Consider the following 26,819-nt stretch of genomic DNA (forward strand, 5'->3'; position numbering starts at 1 on the left):
AGGGAAAGAGGCAACTGCTGCCCCTTCCTTTAAGACCTATTGCAACAGAGAGACCTTTTCAACAATGGGGATTGGATTTCTTTGGGGAAATTCATCCCTCCTCTTCAGGCCAACATAGATGGATCTTAACAGCCACAGACTACTTCACTAAATGGATTGAAGCTGCCCCATGCAGACAAGCAAATGATTCAGTAATCATTCAGTTCTTAGAGAACAACATACTGGCTAGATTTGGCTGCCCTGATAAAATTATTACAGACAATGCTGCTGCCTTCAGATCCAAGAAAATGGTGAATTTCTGTCACAAATTTCATATTTCTTTGGGCCATTCTACTGCATACTATCCCCAAGGAAATGGCCTTGCTGAATCATCAAACAAAAGCCTGGTGAACATTATAAAGAAGGTACTTGAAGAGAACCAAAAGAACTGGCACAAGAAACTAGTCAATGCCTTATGGGCGGATAGACTAACAACCAAGAGATCAATTGGAACCAGCCCATATGAGTTGGTTTATGGACTAGAGGCCAAATTCCCCTCTTCACTAGGAGTGCCTGTTATGAAGCTTCTTCAAGAAAGCCAAGCTGAACCAAATAATATGCAAAGAAGGATCAATCAGATAATTTGTCTGCATCAAACCAGAGATCAAGTGTTCAGCAGAGTTCAGGTATTACAGGAAAAACTAAAGAAAGCCTTTGACAGAAGGACCAAAGCAGAAGATTTTAATATTGGTGATAAAGTCCTCAAGTGGGATGCAAGAAGAGAAGAGAAAGGAAAACATGGAAAATTTGACTCCCTTTGGAGAGGACCATTTGCTGTCCAAGCAGTACAAGGTAATAATACATATTTCCTCAAAAGTCTAACTGAAGCTGACTTGGATGAAGGTCCTGTCAATGGCAGGATGCTGAAGCACTATTTTGACTATTTCCCATGAGTGCAACCTGAGGTTCCTTTGTATATATGCGGATGTACATATTATTTTCTGTTTAGATTGTAAAAATGCAGTTTTCCAAGTTATTGACTGACCAGCAAAAGGTAAATAGAGCTAGAGGTCTACCAAGAAGAAAAGCACACAATTTGGGCAATTCAGAGCAGCAAAACTTCAAGTTCATAAAAGCAATAAAAGGCCAAGGCATTCTGACCTGCTGTTCTTGGTCTTTCAAAAGAAAAACCATCCCCATGTGGAGCCACTGTTAGATACCTATACCTATAGGTTTCATATTTCATGATTGGCTATGAAAGGACCAAATATGCTCTGCTTTGATGACTCAAAGATCACATATTTCCAAGAGAACTCAATCTATGCTTATAGCTTGGTATGAGCTTCAAATTTTGATGGATGATTCAACAGCTTAATCTGGATCATTCCATGGTTTAAATTTGCAGTTGTAGAATAGAGAAAGGAGTCTGTCCAAACTGTTTAATCTTGGCAGACAAGTAGTTCAGGTAGAGAAGAAAAGGCTCCCAACAGCTTAATCTGGGACCTTGGATGAGATAAGGGTAGAAGTAGATAGAAAAAACAAAGGAAAAGCCAGAGAAAAGAAAAGGCAAGTAAGGGTCTGCAAGTCCAAATGCATTCTCTAAGAAGAAATAAAAAATGCTAGGCAAGTAGTTGGGTAAGTAGTTGGGGTTGCAGAAAGGTTATCTTTACCATCACAGAGGTGTTAACTGGGCTTACCAAGGCAAATTCTATCAATTGACAAGGTGTTCATCTTCATTAAGTTACAACAAGGAGCATGACTAACCTCCCTCTCCCCCTTCATTCCATAATTAACATCCCCTTATCAGCTGAGATTCATGGAGGAGGATCATGGTTTCATGGTGATTCTTGTTCATTCAAAAGCCACATTTCTTATATAAAAATCTTTTCATTTTGATCTACTCTCTAAACTAAGTAAGTTTCAAATAAGCTTAGTGCTTTCCCCCATTTACCCCTTCATCCATATTAACTCTAACACTACTATGTAAATCCCCTACATTACCTTTTCCTTTACTAATATTAACACCATGGTGTATAAACCCCAAATTTTGTATAAATATCCCTCCCCTTGGTATTATAGCCAATAAGTTCTATGTCAGGGATCAAATGGCATCTGGTCACTTTGATGAACCTAACCCTAAACCCCTCCCCTCTTCTGAGAGTCATTTGGCCCTTTGGAAAGCCTCATTTGCCAAAAGAAGCCTCATAAATAACCCTGTTTTACCTATACTCCTTTCATTTGCAAAGATAACCCCTAAATACCCACTTTGTTCTTATCCAATGTATCGGGCCCGCATTATTGCGCATTGAAAACCTTTATGAATCCCCTTTACCCATAAACCCCTTTGCAAACTACCAAAAACCCCAAAACCCACTTCTGACCACCTAAACCAAAGTTGGCGCAAGCATTTGGTTTATTTTTAAAAATACATGGAAAACCTTATGAAAACCCATGCCCCGATGGTCTTCCGCCTGGCCCACTCTCCAAAAGAAATAATTGTTTAATTCCCCACCTGCATGCATATCCCCCGAGCACATCATTACCCCGTCCACCGTCGGATCAGATCCAAGAGATCCGACGGTCCTTATTAATATCGGAGCGGCCCCCGTGACAGAGGTTTAGCGCCCGAGAAAGTGACGTTGCGTCACGTCAGGGCGCGGCCACGCGTCGCCCATTGAGGGCTCTCGGAGCAAACTCTGACAGTTGCGGGGCCGTACCCTAACCGCCCCGAGAAACCGTGGCGGCTACCCTTAACCGTAACCGCTACGGCCCTAACCGCCAAGTTGCTATCCCACGTCATGCCCACGTCACCTCCACCTTGCCATCGCATCAGTCCTTTGTCCGCCCCTCCGCCGACGTGGCTGCCACCGCACCATCCCCCATGGACCAATAGCATCTCGCCACGTCACCCGATGACGTCAGCTGACGTCATCCGACCTTGACCCCACCAATGACGTCATGCTGACATCATCACAAAAAGCGCCAAATTGCAAAAAAGTCCATATTTAGCCAAAAAACGCGTTGTTTTGTACTTTTCGTTCATTCGCTACTGTTTCCTGTGCATGCTATTTTTACGTCCAAATTGTCGCCAACCTGCTAAATCGACCAAGGAGACCTCCAGAGTACCAACCCTGCCCGCATACGCAACCTCTGCTCGTTGTTTACCAGGTATTTTTCGTCTTCTGTCCTCCGTATGCCTGCAATTGTCTATAAAATTACTCAGAGAGCTTAAGGAACGAGGAAACTCACAATTTCACCGGTAATTTCCCTCTGCAAACACCCCATTTACAATTGTGAACTCCAAAAACGCTAGCAGAGCCTTGTTTGCCCGCATTGTCACAAATAAACCATATTCTGTTCGCGCATTCGCGATAGCTCATTTACACTGAAATTTGCCTGCTGAGGAAGACAAAGTGAGGCCAGACCAGTAGTCCTATTCCCAATTTGAACAGTATTTCAATTACTGCTGCATCAAAACTCCCTCTGGTACCTGAGACTCAAACTGTCATTACAAAAATCACTTATGTGTTGTGCTGCTCCCCTCAAACAGTTCACTTACAGTTTACAAGCTTAAAGAAGACCATGGAGACTCCAATTGCACTGAACATCAAGCCTCTCAATGCCCCTCACCAGGAATTAGAATGGAAAGCCCTGGGAGATATGGATTATCAAATGATAGACTGGTTTCCAATGGGCACCAAATATAATATTCAAATGCTGAATGAGTTGAAAGCCCAGCACCTTAGTGGAGCAGACATCTTAGGGATTTGGGACTCAAACTTGCCCATCTACAACCTCCCCCAGGTAAATCCTATGCCAGAATTGATCTACAGATGCCAGGAGTGCTATGACCCAGGCCAGAGAGCTGTCATCAGCCCTACAGGCTCAGTCCTGTTCCATATCACCCCAGAGAGTATAAATGAGATGCTGCACTTCCATACTGCAAAGCCATTGACCCCCCTCCACATGCAGAACTTGATAAAGAAGGGGAAAAAGTTGTCAAATGACCAAGTCATCAAAATCAACCAGCTGTTTGTACAACCAGGCTCTGAAGCCATCAGAACTCCTCCTATTGGATATCAGTACTTGAATGAATTGGGGAGAATGCTAGTAGATTTGATCAGCTATGTCCTAGGGTTCAAGGGACTGGAGGATGTGGATGAAATCATAATGGAAATGCTGTCAATATTCTCTCCTGGTAGGCCCCCAGCTGTACATTATGATTATGATACATACATTGCAGATAAGATCCATGACCAGCTCATGAACTTGAAGAGGGAAAGACTGTTCAGGTATACTTCATACATATACCACTTATTCTTGTTTTATCAACCAGCCAGCTTCTCTATTCCCTTGAAGCAACTCAATGCCCAGGGAAATCCAAGGTCAGTTGTGTTTTGGACCCCTGTCTTTCATTGTGCCTCTGTATCACCATACACATACTCTGAGTTCATTGACTCATTTATTCATCCAGCCATGACAGTATTGTATGGTGTTCCTCCTCCAAGGTTAACTGATGAAATGAGGAGAATTCTGCACCTGAACAAAACCTACAGCATTGGTAATTGGTACCTCTACCAAGACCACACAGTCATCAGAATATATGGCTTTGAGTTGAAGCCTTTTAGGTTGCCAAGGTATGTCCCCATGAGGCTTTTTGCCTTAGAATATTTCAGGCAGTTTGGGAATGTAGACTACCTCCACTTCCAAAGCAAGAACAAGAAATCACAGTTAAAGGTAAGGAGCCAGCTGGGCCCTTTCCTATACAACAGAAAAGAGGAGGGGTGGAAAGAGGCAAACAGTATCGTAGAGGCCCTCAGACTGCAAACTAGCTTTGAATGGATACCCTATGACCCCAATCACTTTGTCTCCCTCAGGAGGATAAAATACAAATTGGGCAGCTATTCACACATGAGGCAACCTGAGATTGAGCGGTATGCTAATACATTAAGCTGGGAAGAAGGTACCCTAGAAGAAGAAATTACTAACGAAGAGCTGCTAGAGAGAGAGGCTAGAAATATTCAAAAGGAAGCTGACTTAGAGTCTTGTGGACAGGTTCCCCTCTCATACAAAAAACAACTTGGAGCAGCTGCCTCATCCTCAACAAAGCATCCTCAAGCTGACATGAATCCTCCACAGACAGTCAACAAGGGCAAAGAAAAGCAGGTGGAACAACCACCTCCTATGACCGAAGAGGAAATGGAAACCCTAGTACAGCAACAAGAAGAGATGGAGCAGCAGGGTGAAGGGCAGCAGCAAGAGGAGCAGCAACAACAAAAAGAACAAAGGCAGGAACAGCCTGCCCAGCAAAAGCAAACAGTGGAAGCCCCTAAATCCACTGAACAAACTGAGCCTCCAAGGCAAGAGACTTCAGCTGATGCATCCACACTCCAGACTCCACAAAAGGAGGACACCAGCAGGAAAAGGGACAGAGAAACTCCCCTTACAACATCAGCAACTCATGGGGAGAAGAGGCAGAGACTCAATCCTCTTTCAGAGGAAGAGATGCCAATAGGGCAGCCACTGGGTATAGTCCCACCCAGCAGGGAAACATCAGCAAGTTCCTTTCAACAGGAACAGGATAGGGGAATGGGAGGAGAAGTAAGTTTCTCCAGGAAGCAAAGGGAAGGTGGGCCTAGTATCAAACAACAGTTCATTGATATTAAGATGAGAAATGAGCCCATCAAAAGACAGCTGTACAACCATCTGCTAAACATGGCTCCCACCAATCAGCAGAGACTTATGTCTGCCTATGATGTAGGGGAAGGCAAAATGATCATGAGTCATTTTATGCCCACAGCACTACAGCCCCAATCTGCCTCAGATTACCTCAGGACCAACCTGGAGGTCATGGCCAAGGATATCCACCCAATGGACAAAATAGAACTACACAAGCAAACGGGTGAGATGATCTATGCTCAAGGAAAATTTTAAGGATGGAAAATTTTCTTGAAGTTTAAAAACATTGGCGAATCTCACTAATCCCTAATATGCAAACTATAAAATGTGTATTGATATATTTGTAAAATTATTCAAATCTATAATGATTTTATATATAGTCTCTATATAATGTTGGCGATTTTTGAGGTAAAATAATTTTATATTCTAAAATTTGGGTGAATAGTCTTTTATAAAAATTGGTAATTGGCGAATCTTTTTTTGGAAAAATCAAGGAAAATTAGCCCACTGGGCGAACATTAGCCCCTAAAATTTTCCATGTCTATGCTTCTCTAGCAGACCAGACCTTGGATAACTATAGGCTACAAAATAGCCTTAATAATACAGCCTCTCAACTGGAGTTAGAGAGGGCATCATCCCAGGCAAAGGACAACAGAATAAGGTCCTTGGAAGAAATAATCATTGAGATTGGACATGATCCCAAAGATATCAAAGGGATCCAAGAGATATTGAAGTTGAGGGATGCTGACATGGCAGCATTGAGGAGAAAGATAAAACTCCCTGCCACAATCCACCCTCAAACAGATGATGTGGCCCAGCAAAGGCATGATCAAGAGGCAAAAACCCTGTTGATATCTCTATACAAGGAGCTAATCCGGACTCAAGACAAACTAGGAGAATCAGAGGCTGCAAAGGCAGCACTACAGGCAGCATTAAAACAAAAAGAAGAGGGTCAAACCTCCCAGCCTCCTCCTGAAATAATCAATCTTGAAGAAGCTGCTCCAACAACTGCCCCTCCTCCTCAGCAAACAGGGCCTACAACACCAACTACATCAACAACTGCACCAGCAACAGAACAGACTCATAGTCTGGACATGCAGAAGCTACAAAATGAAATTCAAGTCCTAGAAGCTCAAATGCTGGAGCTCAATACAGCCAAAGAATATTTGGCTAAAATAAATGAGAGATATGATAAGAGCAAACAGAATGCAGCTGAAAAGGAACGAGAAATAAAAGCTCTAAAGAAAAGGATAGCTGAGCTTGAGAAGGAGCTCACACTAGAAAAGGTGACTGCAGAGCTAAAAGCAGTCCTTTGGGGCAATATTGGCCGGTCTATCACCAATTAGTGGCAGTACATTGAGACTATAGATGAACAAACAATACTCATTACAAAGGCCAACAGGGAAATACACAGAGCTAGGGCCAGCCTTGGCAATATGCCTGATGCTGCCACTAGAATGATAAATATTTTAAATAACAGGACAAGCTCTCAACTGGCCACCATGGGAATTGCTCACAGAACTGAGACAATCTCGATGGTTAAAAGGGTCCTGACACTACGAAACCTGGTTGGAACACTGGAAAGAAGAACCCAGGATATGCAGACTGAAATCAACAAGTTCATGGACAGATTTTAGGCATTACAGAACAGAGGTCTCCCCAGCATATTAAGCAGTGTAGGGAGACTGCTTACCCTTGAAAACTACATCAAAAGAGTTGATGCCCATGCTGCAGGACAAATTGCAAGACAGCCCAGCACTTCAGCAGAATCAGGGCCAGCATCAGGGCAAATTTTGTACAATAGGGTGGACAACCTATTTTTTATTATGAATGAGATCAATCATCTGTTTGATGTGCCTCCAAATTTCTTTAAGTATACAGAAGCAGATGAAACCATAGAGGCAATTGTGAAGCACCAATTGCCCACACAGGAAGTCTGGAAAAATTTGACACAGATAATATTGTCAAGCCAGAACCTGTAAATATTAATTTTTGTCCAGTTTATAGGTAGTCATACACAGGCAAAATTTTGGTAGATAAGTATACAAAGGAAAGACAGAGGCTGAGCCAACTCAGCAGGGCTATTCGGTCACCACAGCAGCAATCACAATCACAGGTGGCAAACCCGAGAAAATACAGCGCAGCAAGCATAAAGACGTGTTCTCCAGCATTTAATCAAAGCATTCCAACCGACTCAGTGGCCTCCAAAGGCCAGAATATCTTATGACAAAGCATAAAGACATCTCTACTTTGTATTCAATATTGTAATAACTTTCTGATTTTAATATCTTAGAAGTTGGTGAGAGTATTAAATCTGAGATAACTTAGAACTCAGATATTTTTGTAAAGACCGAGAGTATATATTTGCCCCTTGCATAAGTTTGAGGGGTTGTTGTTGATTTCTCCAAAAGAAACTCTTATGCTGTAATCCTTTCTGAAGTCTAATAAAGAAAGCGATGGAATTTCTAGGATGTCTGAAATGTTGAATGCGTTCTGATGCCTGTTGATGACTGCTGGATTCCTGTGTATTTCACCATACAATAAGTCTCTGTAACTCTCCCTGTTAATTAGTTGTTTTTGTTAAAAATCCATATATGTTATCTAATTTTCAATATTAAGCAGCAAGGAAAAAGAATAACTTTCAGGATTTATTCACTGAGTACCCTGAGTTCAATCTGTGTTGTTTATGAATTTTTTTTCTTCAGCTGTAATCTAGATGAGTGCAATTCTTAAATGCTGCACTTTCAGAATACATCTTTCACAGTGGCCTTTGTCACAGGAATTCAAGCTTTGCTCCTGTGCAGTGTGTTCACTTTCACCTCACCAACTTAATAGAAAATTCTTAATTGCTCTCTGTTGGTTGACACACATCACCATTCAAGCTAATTTTGTTTGTCTAAAAATACACAACAGGCCCTGCAGTTTGAACAACACCAGACCTGTATATCAAGTCATTTCACAACATCCAGACTCCATTGCCCAATGGTATTTCACTATCTAAACACTACATCATAAGACCTGAAATAAATCCTTCAACCAAAACATAAACCAAAACCTGAGCATAATAGCTAGCCTAAAACACCATCATAACAGAGACAAATCATAAAGAGAGAGCCCTCTCTGATTACAGTTTGGCTAGAAACTGTGATCCAAAGACTGGTTAGTGGTTACCCCGGCCGTATTCCCTTGGGAGTCATAGGGAACAACCTGGGTGTTAACACTTGGTTTCATTATGATCCTCTTTGATGGATGGTTGTGCCCATACCTAGATGCAGTTACATGATCATTCCCTGGATGGATGCCAATGCCACAATTCATGTATCATTTGGTAGAGTTCTCAGCTATGTATATGTATTTGTACTTGCTTGTAGGTTGTTCGATGGCAAACTACGGTTCCCCGCGCTGATTCATAAATCATTTTATCCTTTGCTCTAGGTCGGCCTTCATGCTTTAGGGGGAATCTATTACACAACATTTTGTCACTATCCCTATACTCCCTATTCCTTGATCCTAGAGGACCTCTACAGTGAACCCCACATGCTTTTCCTTCATGAAGAAACTCCAATTGTGTCCCTCTTCATGAGAAGATCAATTCCCTTTTGCACCATTTCCCCTGAAACTTCTATTTTTGCCAATTTACAAGACCAACACTAATGGCCTTTGTCTCCCCCACGTCGATGTGCAGAGATTATCACTATCCTTAGCACCGACTGAAGCAGCTGAGCTATGTTCCAATCGCACAAATCATGTTATGGAAAATTTTTTAAATTAAGAGCTGAAGCTTCCAGCTCTAGAAGCTTTGTAATGGAAGTCTGGTAAATGGTTTGGTTGGATGGGGTCAAGGATGTCAGTTTGGGCTCCCTTCCCCTATAATGAAGGAATTACCTCAAGGGATGAGACCTTCTCCCATGAGAAGAGGATCAATCTCCCTTCCATTCATCCTATATAAAGCTCCCTTCTTCCCAAGCATAAGCTAGTGTCGATGTGTTAATGTTGGTGTGCTAGTGCTATTTTGGTTTGGAGTAAAAAACAAGCTATTCATAGTTGTATCTATCTAGTTGTGTGAGGGAGAAGTGTGATTTGGTCTGGAGAGAATCCTAAATGGAAGAGCCTTAAAATTATTATTGATTGAGGCCATCATGCAATGCTAGTAGAAGTGTGTGGGAACCTGGTCTTGTTAGAGGAGAACTACAATGTTAAGGAAATGGCTGTAATCTCTCTTTGATCAATATATATGCAACTATTGATTGATTTCCTACATGATTTGTCATCTTACATATTCACGGATTAATGTTTCTTGACTTCTTAAGTAGGTTGAATTGCAATTTTTCTATTATCTTGGTGGTTTTTTGTTGTTGTTTACTTGTTTCAGGTGCTTGAAGAGGGAAGCAAGAGATAGCTAGAGTGAGAAAGCAAGGACATCATCAAACGGGATAAGCGTACTAAGAGGTAGACCCTCTTAATTGGTTCTAAACTAAGGAAATCTTCCATAGAATGTATCTGCTGTGGCAAGATCCATTATCGGGCTAGAGGAATTTGTTTGTGTCAGCACATATAATTTAACTTCACCACAGCTATACTGCCATACCTATAATAGAAAACCAAATCCCAAATCCCTTAAATATTTAAATTCTCTTTCACCTCCCTAAGTTCCGTAATCCATTCCCCAATTCCATAAATTTTTCCTACCCCGTTTCCACTCCCATTTCCTAATCCCTAGGGTTTCAATACAAAAACAACAAAAACACATCGTGGAGGAGGAAGATACAGAAGAAAGAAGGCCACAGAAAGGAGGAAGAATATTGAGGTTTGAGCCTACCAACACTAGAGAACTAATGGCCTCATCCATGACAGTCACTTGTTTCAAGCATAATGGGATGCTTTGATTTTTTTGAAATGATACAAAGACTTCAAATCCACCCTGTTTTGACTAGAGTTTTCATTTCATATATTAAGGACAATCAAGTGACCCTTGCTGGTGTAACGTTCACCATATACTCAACCATCATTGTTGCTACTATTGGAATACCTAATGTGGGTGAAAAGTGGTTTAAAGCTCAGAATCTAGATTACCAGTCTTATCAGCCATACTTGAAGCCTTCATACATAAATGAGAGAAAGAAAATTTTCCCTTTCAGTCACCTTCTTGATAAGTATGCTCCCATGATGAAAATAATCATGAAGTACTTCAATTGTGAAGGAATATTTTCCAAAATCTACACATAACATATCAGATTTCTCATGCACTTCACAGGAGTCAAAATGCTCAATATTCTTTATTATTTGTTTAGGAGCATTGAGAAAATGGCATACACAATTCAGGGAAAGAAGTATGATTTGAAAATGAATAACCTCTTTCATCACTCTCTAATCAAGATCATTGTCCTCCATTACCTTAATCAGTTGAACATCTCATGGGACACTTTCATTGCCAATGATATTTTCACTACTCCACATGCTGAAGATATGCCTTTTTCATCTCATCCCACTGATCATCACGTTGAAGACATACCCCCTCCATCTCAACCCGCTACATCTATCCCTCCATCATCTCAGCCTATTTCACCATCATCATACGATTGCATGATCATATAGGGTCACCTAGAAAAGCTGAGTTCATCAAGCCTAAGAGGGAAGATTTCGACACATTGGCATATACTTATCAGAGAGGTCTGTTGTGGTCACCAACAACCCCCCCTCTTTGCTTGATATTAGCAATAACGTCGAGCAAAGGGGGGACCCTGAACAGAAAATCCCAAAAAATATTTTGTTAAATTTTTGTATTTTTTTCCCTAAGGCTTAAATCGCATCGCAAAGAAAGGCTGAAGCATTACTTAAAAGCGCGAAAAGTAAAACTGCGAAAGAGCGATGCGAAGTTCATCGCGTCGCACGCATCTCAAGCGTGTTCTAAAAGGAGGACCTCCAAGAAGCGCCGATCGCCGATATACGACATCGCACATCGCAAACGTCACGCTATGGCACCATGAACCATTGAATAAAATCTACGATCTGCGATCTGCGATGACTGCGATCTGCGATGGCTGCGATCTGCGATCTGAAAAGACTCCTCACACGATAAACCCAAGACCAAGCGCGCGCCTTAAAGGAAATTAATGACCGCATGCTTGAGTATCAAGGAACGATTGCATCACATTTATCGAAGAGTCAAGTCATGATGAATGTCAAGATTATGCATTCATTAGAGTTTAATGCTTTTATGTCAATCTTTTCATTTCCCTTCTTCTTTTCGTAGACTGCAAGACACGCAACTGATATAAATCTATATGCAGGAAACATCTGAGAGAAAGGGGAAAGCGCCAATCAAATAGCAGAGAGAAGATGCCTCCGCAAACGAATGCCGCATGCAGCAGGACCGCGGATTCCAGACTATCAGACAACCAGCACTGATGAAATTAGACTATCCAAGACTCAGAGTTAAAGGTGCACAAAAGCAGCGTGTTCACAAAAGATCCTGAAGCTCAGACTTGGTAAAGCAGAGAAAGAAGCGCATAGGAAGGAAGACGCTCCAGAAAAACCTGGAACAAAGAACGGAAACAATTCTCGAAACAAGGGGATGTCCATACAGCGTGACTCCTAACCCACTCAGTCATTCGCACGACCGAAAACCGAAACAGCAACAGCAAAATCAGTTCGAGAAGAACCTGGGTTGTGCTAAGTATACACGCGGCGAATACACCCAGCTAGAGAAAGGTTTTCGAAAATATCTTCTGACCTGTCAGAAGGAGGTGCCAGCTCTTGTTATTTCCACTTTTATCTCCCGAGCAAAAGAAGAAAGCAGCCAGCTGACTCTTCACAGGAAAGCGTTGCGCAGTTGACAGCACTAAAGAGAACAACCGACTCTTCCCAGGAAAGCGTTGCGCAGTTGACAACACTAAAGAGAATATACAGAAACGGTCAGAAATTAGATTTAAAGTTTTAGAAATAAATTTGCTTTTAGTAAAGGGCGGTCATTTGAAGCCGATTCCCTAAATTCGCGTAATTAAGATCAATTAGCTAGTAGTATTTAACCCTTCTCATGGCATTTGGAGAAGGGTCCGGAAATCTGTCAAAAAACTTGTCCTCAGAACATGCACTTCTGCACCCTCAAAGGAGGTTTTTGATGAATGGATGGATCGAGATTTATTTATGTTTGCATTTTAATGTCTGTTACTGATGTTGCACTTCTGTACTCTTAGCAGATATTAGAACAAGTAGAAGTAAATCATTATTGCTTGAAGTTTATTAGTGAAATCAGTCATAAATGGTACTTTTATCTCTTGACTAAATTCTGCTAGTATCCCTAAAGTGATATATAGCTGAGTTCTTTATATGTTACTATATGATAGTCTGTATTATCATTTGGAACTTTTGTACGGTGGAGTCATTTATTTATGCTTGACATATAGAAAACTGATTATGCGATATGCTGTTCACAACTACTCTGCCTAACTTCTTATGCAGAATGGTTTATCTTTATCGATTTATATTCTGATAACAGTTGAATGATCTTTATTACCAGCTGCTGTTAGAAATCTTTCTAGATCGCATAACAAAAGAAAACACCCCGGGTTAGCGTAGATTAGATGTATTGTTTCTCTTCAATAGATTACATTAGTATAGAAGTAGTTTAGCTGTTAGAATTAAGACTAGTTCAGAGAAACCTTTTAGATTAATATCATCAAACTCTACACACACACGCACACCCTTCACATTGGGAGACTGGTCCCATTACCCCTAGTCAGACCCGCTATTCCAAACGGGCAAGGAGCTCCCCCTTGTTGTTGACCCGACTTCGGGGCCCTCAACATTTCTGGCGCTAGAAGGAGGGCACGAGCTATGAATGGCACATAATTCAAAATCCAAATACCATTCTGAGAGCAAATCACCCTCACCAACTTCCCCGACTTCTCCAGTACGACTAAACTCGGAACTAGAAGTCGCTCGGACATCCACCACTGCTATACACCCCGATACATCAGATCGTCCTATTATCGATCCCCCTGAAGTTCAAACTTTGATCCGTAAACTCCAGGGATTCTCTATTTTCACCCAGAAGTCTGATAAATCTAAAGGCAGCTTGACTTCGCAGTACAACCATGCTCATCCCCTGACCCGATTGAAGAGTGAAAAGTTTGGCATCCAGCCAACTGAAACCCCTCTCCCTACTAGGAAAAGAGCAAGGAAAGCACTTCCAGAGTCTGATAGAGAGACTCTTTCATCCACTTCATCCATTTCAACTCCCTCTCCGTGAAGTCTACCACCCACTTCGTCACCTCAAAACACTCATCCATCTTCCACAACCCTTCCCCCGCAGTCGTCGAAGATCGTAACATCTCCATCTTCTCAACATCAAAGATCATCTTCTGCACTTTTGTTAACTAGTCACTCAGCGATGGCCCAATCTCCATGGAACAATCCTGGGGCAGTTTTAATGCCTCCACCCCTAAGTCCAATACCTGCCCATCCTGAGAAATGGTTGCCGAAATTCAATCCAGAAACAGGAATGCTAGCTGAAGAACATATCAATAATTTCATGCTTTCTGTTAATCTCAACGAAGTTACCAACGAAGATGCCGTGGTCCGACTTTTCCCCTATACAATGCAAGGGACAGCCGGGTCATGGTACTTTTCGCTGCCCTCCGGATCTATCACCAGCTGGGACATTTTTCAAAATCAATTTCTCACCAGATTCGACGATGATAGATCGACAGCGACACTGATCAACGATTTGTCCAATCTCAAAGCTGAGGCTAAAGAACCCATTAAAGATTTTAACTTACGGTTCAACAAGATCCTCAACAAAATCCCCGCTGCTTCTCAACCCAGCGAGGAAGTAAGATGCGAATGGTACATCACGGCCTTACCTTCAAACTTGGCCATCTTCGTAGATAGGGCGAGCAAGACAACCTTAGTCGAAAATTTGGCTGAGGCCTTGGCAGTTTAAAGATGCGTGGTAGCCCTAGAAAAGAGATCTACAATCAAAGAGCTTAAATCTAAGAAGATCTCTTTCAAAGAAGACACCAAGAAGAAGCAAATGAAAGATCCTTTCGACATGGAAGGATTACAAAAGGTATTAAAGGCCATGTCCAATGAGATGATTGATATCAGGAAACAAGTAGCAGAATCATCCCCAAGAAAGCCTTTTAGGAGTTTTAAGAGAAATCCTCCTATGGAAACGAAGCCACCCAACATGGTCTCAAATGTGGAATCTGAAGAAGAAGAAGAAGAAGAGAGCACCATCGAAATGCAGACCGACGATGAAGAAGTGGTGGAACTGTAAGGAATGTGGGATTTCATCCTCCCACAAGAGGAAGATCAAGAAGCACTTCCGGTTAGCACACGAAGCAGAAATCAGCTTGATCCTCCCCAGAATATCCCAAAACAGAAGGGCGCAAGCCCTGAAGCAAAAGAAAGGTTCACACCAAAGAAAACAACTGCTAAAGCAACCTCATTTAGCCCAGTCCAATCAGAGCAAACGCCTCCATCAAAGACACTAATAGTGTTGGATGAAATGGAGTATAACATCATCGATGACATGAAAAAGACTAGGGCTAATATCACCCTGTACGAGTTGAACAAATTGAAACACCAACAGAAAATCATGATGAAAGAGTTACACGACGTACCTACTACGCCTTTACCTACAGCCGTAGCTTCCCATAATATAGGAAGACCTCCAATCAACATGATCAATAAAATCGATCCAAATGACATCGCTTTGATTGGAGGGAGATCTAGATCTCATACTCCTCCTTTCCTCCTCACTTATGAAATCTTTAACAAAAACGTGCACAACTGCTTGGTTGATTCTGGTGCTTCAACCAATATTCTACCCAAGTCAATATGTGCCAAACTCAACGTTCAACCGCAAAAATCCGTAGTGTGCATAGTTCAACTTGATCAATCACAAGTCGAAGTGATAGGCGAACTGAATCAAGTGACCATAAGACTGTCGTCTAACCCCAAGGTATGCCAAGTTATCGACATCCTATTGGCTGACATCCCTGAATTTTATGGCCTGATTCTTAGCAGGGACTGGTCTGAGAAACTCCACGGATACTTTTCGATCGACTGGTCGCACATGTGGTTATCCTTCAACGGGAAACCAAATCAAATAAAGGTTGAACGAGAATTGCACCAAAAATACATAGTGACGGATTTGGAAGGAGAGAATGAAGCCATAGCATACAACAGCAGCATCATAGGCAACTACTCGGTAGACTCTTTCCTCGGAAATTTCAATGCTCACATATCACCATATTTAGAAAATTCAGTTTTGTCCCAGATAGAAAACTTTTCCCATACTGATGATTCAAAATGTGTTAGTTTCTTAGATAACCCTGTAAATACTTCTTTATTTTGGAAATTATATTTTGATGGCTCTAAATCCAACGAGGGAGCGGGAGCAGGATGCGTTTTGATCAGCCCTGACGGAAATAAGACCATGCTCACATGCAGACTGGAGTTCGATTGCACGAACAACACAGCGGAATACGAAGCCTTGGTGCAAGGCCTATACAAAGCAATCGGCTGCCACGTCAAATATCTTCAAGTCTTTGGAGATTCCGAGATCGTCGTCAAACAGGTACGTAACACCATACACTGCCTGTCTAGTCATTTAAAGCATTATCAATCTTTAGTACAAGATCTCACTGCACATTTCACAGCATTCAATATTTCGTCAATCCCGAGACTTCACAACGCAAGCACAGACCTGTTAGCTAACGTAGCCTCCAGACTCATTCCCTCCGAAGACTTTAGTCCAGATAGGTTTTCGATAGAATTGATTTTTAAACCGTCTATCCCTGACAACATCACTAACTGGAGAGTATTCAACGACGACCCAGACATCGTAAGTTTCCTCACCTCCAAAGGATCCTACTCAAACCAGATAATCGACGAAGACTGTCATGATCACCAAATACAACAAAATAACACTGATAATGCCATACCCAAATCGGTGGTAAAACTAGAAGACTTATACGACTTGAAAAGCCGGTTCAAAAGGTCAGCCAATGCCAAACTTTACAGTTCGACTCTGAACTACGAATCAGTGAACCTAGGAACCGATGAGAAGCCGCAAAACGTTAATCTAGGCCAAGGCCTGGCTCCTGAAGAAAAATCAGCATATATCCGTCTTCTACGACAGTACAAAAACGTCTTCGCCTGGAATTACGATGAGCTGAAGACTTACAACACTTCTATCATTCAACACACTATCCCCATGATTGACAACGAGAAACCTGTCCAGCAGAAGCTCAGAAAAATCCACCCCAACTTGGAAAGTCAGATAAAAACTGAGCTGAATAAATTGTTGAGAGCCAGAATAATCTTCCCGGTCAGACATTCCAAATGGGTATCCAATATGGTACCCGTTAGGAAGAAAAACAGAGATATTAGAATCTGCATCGACTTCCGGAATCTCAACAAAGCCTGTCAGAAAGACAATTTCCCCCTCCCACCTATGGAGCAAATATTACAGGCAGTCGCAGGCTCAGAGTTAATGTCTTTCCTGGATGGATTTTCAGGATATAACCAAGTGTTGGTACACCCAGATGATCAGTTAAAAACCACCTTCCGAACTAAATGGGGTACCTACGCGTATCGGAAAATGCCGTTCGGTCTGATCAACGCCGGCGCTACTTTTCAAAGAGCCATGGACATCGCGTTTAAAGGTTCAGTCAACAAATCGGTAGTGATTTACCTGGATGATATAACTGTGTACTTGTTACACTAAAAAATGTCACCATGGCTATGTACAGTTAGTATGGCTCTATCAACAGCTATGCTAACCTCCTGGGCAAGTCTTAAGCCTCTGCTCTCCATGTCAAACTCCAAAAGAGAGAGAAAGTCTTCACAAATGTATTTATCTCTGGGTACGCAGGTTCTCTCAACCTTTCCTGCGGGTACGCACCCAATGTTCACAATAACTGCGTATTTGTACGCTCTGTATGTAAAGGGGTAGGTGCGTCCCCCTGTAAAGGTCAACATGCGCAAGTTTCATCTTTAAAAAGTTACTTGTGGTCATTTCTAGAGCATTCTAGAAGGTTGTTCGACGTGTATTGAGTGCCTCCAGATGGTTCATGTATCCCTACCAAAGAGGAACTTATCCCATCAAGAGAGGATCTATCCCATCCAAAGAGGGGATTATCCCATTGATGGTGGACCTGATTAACTTCCTATTGAGCACTATAAATACAGGCATTGGGCCAGAAGGAGGAGAGGTTGAAAGCTAAACTTTTCTAAGGGTAGATGCTGCAGGAATTAGGACTCCCATTTAGAAGCTTGTGAGGAGAGATTCCCATCCTTACTTGTTCCATTTGGAAGTGGGTGAGCTTTGTCAAAGTAAAGGAGAACTCTTGATGGACCCTGGGAGGGACTTGCACAACACCAAGGCTCAGGTTGTAATTGTTCCTTTTGTTTCCTATTAATGCAAATGAGTCCATTCTTCTCAATAACTTGTTATCTATGAGTTGTTTCATATACTCCTTGGTCTATATGTTAAATGTGTTTTATTTTATGAGATTATCAAGTGTTATTTAATCGTTTGATTGTTAGTGAATGCAGGTTTCGAAGTGAAGGAGGAGCTCATCCAGATCGGCGAGGCTGGACTACTACAACAGTGTTGGACTACAGGTAGGATCTAAACACTTGATTTCTTATATAGTAAATGCATGTTTAGAGAAGGATTGCTCTTGTTTGTCTTGTTTGTCACTAGAGAGTCTTAGGCTCCTAGGGAGGTTGGTTGTGTCCGCACAAACGACTCTTTCCGCCTGACAAAATGGCGACTCCGTTGGGGAATCCATTGATGTGAAAGTTTTTTCCTTTGTATGAACTTTTCTCTGAGAAAATTGGTTTATTTTTCTAGTTTTTGGCTGTGTGAATTTGTATTTGGGTGGGTTAGATTATGATTAAATTAGTTTTAGTTTTTCTTGAACTTTCCAGTAGGACGCACCCTCTGAGTATTGCATAGTGCGTCCCTGTACGCACTGTCGCTGTGTGCACAGAGCGGGCCCGCACCTGTTCTAACAGGTTGCCTGCGTCCCCTGCTAAAATTTAAGAAAATTTCATTTTTTACATTTGTCCTCTTAGATTTTGCTTTTTCTTAGTTTTTACTGCCCAGATCCATTAGTATCCTGTCAAAGATCTTCACCTGAACTTGTTTTGATAGCATTGAGTGTTTTAGTGGATTTCATAGAAGTTTAAGCCTAGGGTTTGATTTTTGAGTAGGTCCTGTAGTGACTTTGGTGGTAGAAGTTGTCAAGCCTTAGATCTCTCTGGTTTTGTCAGCCTTCTTAGAAGTCGGACCTGTCATAAAGTCTACCTGTGTGAGCAACTTGCCTTTGAGTTGTCTCTTTGGTCAAATTTCGAAGTGCTTGTTGATTGAGTGTTGATTTCCATTTTACAAAAGAACAAAAAGATTTGAGTTTTGTTTTGACTGGTTTTTTGATTCTGCATTAGCTGGTCCTTGGCTTGATTGTGGTCAAGTAAAACAACCTAGAATCATCTTTGTAGGCTTTTGCCTCGTTAGGTTTGCTTTAGAGTAAATTTCCTTTTGATTTGCTTGTGAGTAAATTTTTCATAGATTTTATAGATTTTGAGATTGATTTTCGTTAAAATAGATTTATATGCTTTATTAAATAGAAAAATACAAAAAACATCTCCTTTGAAAAGTTTTGTTTCAAGTAGCTTTTGAAGTATTTTGAAAGAAAAAGGATTTTTCCGTGCACGTAATGAGTGGTCATGTTTGTATGCTTGGAAAGATAAAGAGCTTTATTTCTTTGATTTTCGTTGCCAAGAGAGTTGTTTTTATATAAATTTGCATTCTCTAAAATTTCTTAGCTAAGAATTTCATTGAAAAAAGAAAAGTAGTGTAAATCATCCTAAGTGCATCTTTGTAGTGGTTTGAGTCAAGTCTACACACCATTGGTTTCACTTCCGCTACCTTTTGTCTATAGAGAAAAACCATAAAAATTCAACGCTTAAAGTAAAATCAACATAGTAACTTTTCTTTTACTAGGGCTCTGAAGCACCAATATAGATCAGGCTAGTGTCTTGGAGTAGGAGAGTAATTAACTCTCCAAGACAGCAAAACCAAACAAGTAGCTTATCTTGTGGTAGGATAAATCCAATTGTTGCACTTATACTCTGGGAAAGCTCCTCTTAAAGGAGAAGCACGAGCTCGTGTCCGAACCAGTGAGGGGATCAATCCTCCCTCGTTGGGAACGACGCCAGACACGCACGTATTATAAACGGTAAACCTCGGATTAACCATTGTCGAGGAGCCAGGGGTCACTTATCGGTAAACCTTGGATTATTCTCAAGGAACCGGTAACGGGATTGAGCTTGATACTCTGCCCTTGCGTGCTGTCGGAGTTTAGACTGTTCCCCCGGGTGTATTTTCCTCTGTTGGTAACCTTAGTGGCCATAATCTTAGGATTCTACCCAAGGTGACGGTGGAGGGAAGATCCCACTGTACCTGGAGCAGACATCGGTTATACTCACTTGGATTTTCCGGGGGGTTCACTTCACTCGAGACGGTTAAAGTGGAGGAACTTGTGCCGGTATATTCATTAAGCAGGTTGTCGGGGTAACTGTTCCACCCTCCACTTCTGTACTGAACTCGGCGATGTTGGGTTTCATCTCTAGCTAGCGTTTTCGGTCCGGAAGGCTACTGTTTGTGCATGGTTTGACGCCCTAGATTCTTTAGCCGTGTGACTCAAATTTGTTTGGTTCTTTAGCGACTTTAGGTGGTTTGATTTGAGATTTTACTTTGTTTTCGTGTGTAGTAGTTAAAAGTTTTTAACTGTGGCGGAATTACCGAGACAGTCCCGTAGACTTCGGGGCAAGTCACCTGAGATTGTTACCGGAACTAATTTGTTGAGGAAACTCCGTAGAGCGTGGGGTGGACCTCCTGAAGACGTCCCGGGTCATTACGAAGGTTTAAAGGTCCTTGTAACTCCTCCTAGTGGCAGTAGAGTAGGTTCACCTGAAGAAGGAGAGTCTTCCTTGGTAGTCTATCCATATTACCAAAGTCTAGAGACAGGTTATAATCCCGAAGCTGTTACAGTTTCTGAGCTTGCTGGTAGTTTTCCATCTACTAGTGATATAGGTGAGGAACCTGAAATATCTGAGCCTGTTACTCCAACTTCTAGTGTTCCAGATTCACCAAGAATAGAACGAGTTATCACTGAAAATCTCCCTACTTGTTTGATTGCTATTGAAGAACTTGCTCCAGAGGAAGAAATAGGTGTCTCTAACCTTGAAGATCAAATTACTATTGATCTAAGAGAGCGTGAATCCATATTTTACAGTCCTCCTAGGAGTACTACTTGGTACCTTTCGTTAACAAATTATTTAGACAACTCAGGGTTAAGTTTTTCTCCACCTCGTACTCCTTTTCCACCCGGAGGTTTTAATACTCCTGTAAATATGTCTGGTCAGCCGTCAATGTTTACGCAATCGCCTGAATCTTTCTTGCACGACGGTCCTTCTGTTCCTACTGGGTATCAGTCTTTGTCTGGTACCTTTGCAGGGGCATCTCCTCAACCCATTGATCATGGGTTATTCGCTGAAAACAATGGTAGTCAACCATTGGGTATAGGAGACATTTATATGATGTCAGGTTCAATTCCCGGTTCTCAACCTCAAGGTGGTCAGTTACCGCCTGGGGGGCAGCCTCAAGTAACGCCTGGGGGGCAACCTCAAGGTACTCAAGTTGCGGCTGGGGGGCAGCCTCAAGGACAGTATGTACCCATGGTACAATACATTCCCCAAGGTCAACCCCAACCTCAATATGTACCCTAGGGTCAACCTCAGTATCAATATTTACCTCAAGGGTATCAACCTCAAGGTCAAGGTCAACCCCAGTATCAGTATTTACCCCAAGGTTATCAACCTCAAGGTCAATACTCGAGTCAAGGTTATCAACCACCTCAAGGTCAACCTTACGGTCAAGGTATGGGAAATGTGCCTTTCAATTACCAATCCTATCCTCAATCTGGTTATGGATCTCAGTATCCTCAACCTGTCATGGGTCAAACGAGTCAATACCCCGGAATGTTAGTGTGGGATCCATCCCAAGGTCAACAGGTGTTGCAGCCAAGTATACAGTGGTTACCTGAAACTGGACAACCCGTAGTTTCTGGTTCACCCCAGCAACCGCAACCTGTCCAGTCAAATGTTCAAACTTCTGTAACTTCGGTAGTTACTCAGCTGCCAATTGCACCTAGTACTCCATCTCAAACGGCTGCTGCAACTACCGCAACGTCTGCCACACTTACTTCTGGAGTATCGACAACTCCTGTTTCTACTGTCCCTGTAACTACTCCTCAGACATCTGTACCTTTGTCTGGATCTACAGTTCAAACTATGGTTCAGATGCCTGTAGGTCAGCCTGGTATAAGTACGGTTGTCACTTCTCAACCACAATTTGTTCAGCAACCATACCAGGGACAGTACCAATATGGGCAAGCTGTCCAACAGCCGGCTTACCAGTATCAACCGTATCCTGGGTACACTTATCAACAACCTCAACAACCCCAGTACGGTCCGGTTAATCCTGGTTTTCCAGGAGGATACAATATCCCGAATGCAACGCCTATTCCAAGTTACCCTGGATATCCTCCTCCTGGAGCTGGTGTAATGACTCAGAGTTTTAGAGATCCAAACCGGCAATTGCCGTTTATCGCAACTTTGGATTTACCTGACTTGTCGCGCCTAACGAACGATCCAATCAATTATCTTCCGTTTTGGCCGGCAATGCCCAATAAGTTGCCCAGCGATATACCTAAGTTCGAGGGTAAGTCTGGAGAGGATCCGTCGAATCATGTGATGACTTACCACCTCTGGTGTGCTTCAAATTCTATCTCGGATGATTCGATCCGCTTACGTCTTTTCCAACATACACTCATTGGTCTCGCGGCCAAGTGGTACATTGAGTTACCACGGGCCTCTTTTTACAATTTTAGCCAGTTAGCTACCTCGTTCTTAACTCACTTTCAGTTGCCGGTCAGGTACGATAACGGCACGGAGTTATTAACTTCACTAAAACAGTCGACGTCCACGTATATTTCTGATCACATTCATGAGTGGAGACGTCGAATAAGGTTAGTGAAAGTTTTTATCCCGGACCAAATCTTAGCTGAATGGTTTGTTAAATCATTATTATCGAAGATTACTGAAGATGTAGCCAAGGCCGGAGTAGTTACTGAGGAGCAAGTCATTGCTCAGGCGCAGTACCTTGACTTAGTTTATACTCAGTCGGGTACGTTACACGAGAAGATCCCAGATCTTCCAAAATCGAATCAAATCGCTGCTGCTCCTTCGGGATCCCATGTCGCTGATGGTATGATTGGTACGATGAACACAAAGAGCAAGAAGAAGTCTTCCAAGAATTCTACTACTCCTATAATCACCTTACCTGATTCCCCGACAGGAGAGTCTTCTCCTGAACTTTCCGCCGATATTCACGCTGTAGAGTCATCTACGGCCAAATCAAAAAACGGTGGAAAGAAGAAAGGGAAGAAGAAGGCTAAAGCAGACAAGGCTCCGAAGGAGAAAACAGAAAAGTCGGAAACCAATGACGAAAAGCGCAAACCTCGATATCCTTGTCTTATTTGTGAAGAGGATCATTTTACAAGAGATTGCCCCCATCGGGCCGAGGTTGTGAAAATAGTCAAAGGTTCTCCCACTCCTACTGTGTTGAAAGATCCATTTCCAAAGCAGGAGAGTAAGATGATAGGTTCTTCCTCGACTGCCAGTGAAGAACCCATTTTGATGATGTCTCATGTGAGGATTGCGACTCGGTCGCAAGATTATGGTAGTAAGAATCCTGTTGATGGTAAGGAAGCAGAATCTTCTCATTCTAATCCATCAACCTCAGCTCCTGGTTCCAATCCACTACAGATCGAAAAACCTAACCCGGACTTAGTAATCAAACCGCCTGCCAAGGGTGTACTTCGAAGGTCTGCTTTCAATCCACATGCGAGAGCGGCCCAGAATTACAACATTGTTGAGGACTTAGCTATTTCACCCTCAGCAATGTCGGCTTTAGAAGTGCTGCAATCATGCCCAGTACAATGGAAATTACTTTTGTCGGCTATCGGAGATATTGATGTTGAGGACCCGAATTTGATAATCTTCGATCTCGAAAATAGTACACCGCGCCTACCCCATCAGATGGCTTTCTAGATTCCAGTGATAGTAAAAAACAGGCCTATTCATCGGACTGTAATTGATGGGGGAGCTTCCACGTGTATTATGTCGATTCAATGTTGGAGATCGCTTGGTTCTCCTTCACTGAACCAATCCCCGACCATCCTTAAGGCCTTTGATGGCCGTGGGTTCCGTCCGTTTGGTATTCTACAGGAATTGCCTAGAGGGGTGGAAGGTAAAACCGTTAGTCTGGATGTGGAGGTGGTTGATGCCCCTCTAGACTACAACCTTCTTTTGGGTCGAAGTTGGTCATATGCTATGACAGCGGTCATTTCATCTGTCTTCAGAGTAATAAAGTTTCCACATAATGGCAAGATCGTGGCAATTGATCAGCTGTCATACTTTGCATCCGACCCAACCTCTTCAGAGAGTATCCAGCATGTCGGTAAAACGACAATCCCCTATAGGGACATTGGCGTAGGTTTAGTTAAAGATTCTGGTTTACTGGGAACTTTTCCTTTCCCTCCGATCAATGCAGACCCTTCGTTTGCATCAATTCATATGATTACATCAGACACCATTATTTACGATGATCCTTGGATTGTCCCATCTGAATCTGAGATAGACTCATTCGGTGATGCTATGCCTTTGAGTCCATATGAAATTGCTTATGAAGCCGTCATGTCTTTTACCGACTCGCGTTCAACCCAAATCGACCAAATGAATGTGGTCAATGAGGAATCACTTTCCACATCAAACTCAGAACGGCTAGCGTTTCCCGAAGTCGTGTCATCTGACGAACAACTTCGCGAGATCCTAAGTGTAGAAGATCTACCGTGGGAAGATCTCCATCATAGATCTTCGTTTTTACCTGAGGGTGATGCTTTTGAAAACGATTTTTCATCTATCTTTACCGCTGAATATGTCAAAGATGCTCAGAGTCCAACGAAAAATCCTGATTCAGAGTTGAATTTAAGGAATATTTCTCGCACTATTCTCATTGACATTTCAGTGAAGCCTGGAATTGAGGAGAAAATTCATATAGGTGCCTCGTGTACAGATCATGAAATTCAAATTTACAAGGCCCTATTCCAAGAATTCTGTGATGTGTTTGCCTGGTCTTACAAAGAAATGCCAGGAATCAATCCTGCCATTGTTGTTCATGAAATAAAGACCTACCCGGACGCTAAACCCGTCCGGCAACGATTGCGTCAGATTCACCCTCGAAAAGCAGCTGCCATTAAAGCAGAAGTCGAAAAGCTGTTGAAAGCAGGTTTCATTTATCCGATCCCGTTAACGGATTGGGTATCGAATATTGTTCCAGTTAACAAGAAACAAGGAACAATAAGAATCTGTATCGACTATAGGGATATAAATCGAGCTTGTCCAAAAGACAACTACCCTACGCCCTATATTGATCAAATAATTGATGATTGTGCCGGAAGTGAAATGTCTTCCTTTATGGATGGTTTTTCGGGCTATAATCAAATCAATATTCTACCTGCCGATCAACCAAAAACGGCATTCATTTGTCCATGGGGAACATTTGCTTATTGCAAATTACCTTTTGGGCTTAAGAATGCCGGAGCTACTTTTCAACGGGCGATGTCTTATGCATTTCATGACATCAAGCACATTGTGCAACCATACCTCGATGATTTACCTGCTCATTCTTTACGTCGAGCTGATCACCTTGTCCACTTACGAGCAATCTTTATGAGGTGTAGGCATTATCGTATTCGGTTGAATCCGCACAAGTGTGTATTCTGTATAGAAGCAGGTCGATTGCTGGGATTTGTTGTTTCAAAAGCCGGCATTCGCGTCGATCCCTCGAAGGTCGAAGCTATCACCAAATTGCCTCCTCCTTCGAGTTTGCGCCAACTCCAAAGTTTGCAAGGGAAAGCGAACTTTTTACACCGATTCATTCCAAACTACGCCGAGGTCACTAAGGGTTTTACACGGTTGTTGAAACAGAACGCTCAATTCTCTTTGGATGAGATTGCCGAAAAATCTTTTGATGCACTTAAACATGCGTTGACCCATGCACCGTTGTTGCATCCTCCCAACTACAACCAGGACTACTTCTTATACCTCGCAGCTTCACATTCCACTATTGGAATGGTGTTAGTTCAAGAAGATGAATTCGGAGCGGAAAATGTGATATATTATCTTAGTAGGACATTAAACCCCACTGAGCTAAAATATTCGCATGTGGAGAAATTGGCCCTGGCAGCCGTTCAAGCTGTCCAGCGTTTTCGTCACTACATTTTTCTCCGTAAAACTACAGTTATTTCGGATTGCAACCCTATGATTTATATTTTGACTAGACAACTGCTAGGGGGCAAGTACTCTAAATGGATCGTTATCCTGCAAGAGTTCGATTTGGAGTTTGAGAAGTCCAAGTCTAAGAAATCCTTAGTTTTTGCGGAATTGATGTGTGATTTCCCGCGTGCTGACACAGAGACTGTGGCAGAGGAGTCCATTGCGGATGAATCTTTGTTTCTTATCAATACTTTAGATCCGTGGTATGGAGATATAATCATCTATCTCCAAACCCAAACCTTTCGGCCTGAAGCTTCAAAGTTAGAGCGTCGAAAAATTCGGTTTCAATCCCAGCAATACAGAATTATTGGAGATACACTTTATCGCCGGGGGGCAGACTTGGTTTTTCGCCATTGTTTAACTCACGAAGAGGCTGAGAAGGTTTTGAATGATTGTCACTCTGGAGTGTGAAGCGGTCATATGTCTGGGTATGCCACAGCTCAGAAGGTGTTGTGTGCTGGCTATTTCTGGCCGTCCATGTTTAATGATTGTATCATTGCGGTCCGAAAATGCCACAACTGTCAAGTGTTTGATCGCAAGATGCGCACAGCACCTGCTCCTCTCCATCCTATAATTGTCGTTGGTCCTTTCGCAAATGGGGTATCGATTTTATTACTTGTAACCCTCACTCGGCCGGGGGGCATGCATATATCATCCTCGCGGTTGATTATTTTACTAAATGG

The sequence above is a fragment of the Pinus tabuliformis genome, chromosome 1_2 (genome assembly GCF_031772625.1).
Source record: "Pinus tabuliformis cultivar Carrire ecotype Pingquan chromosome 1_2, CPIR1, whole genome shotgun sequence".
Classification (NCBI taxonomy): domain Eukaryota; kingdom Viridiplantae; phylum Streptophyta; class Pinopsida; order Pinales; family Pinaceae; genus Pinus; species Pinus tabuliformis.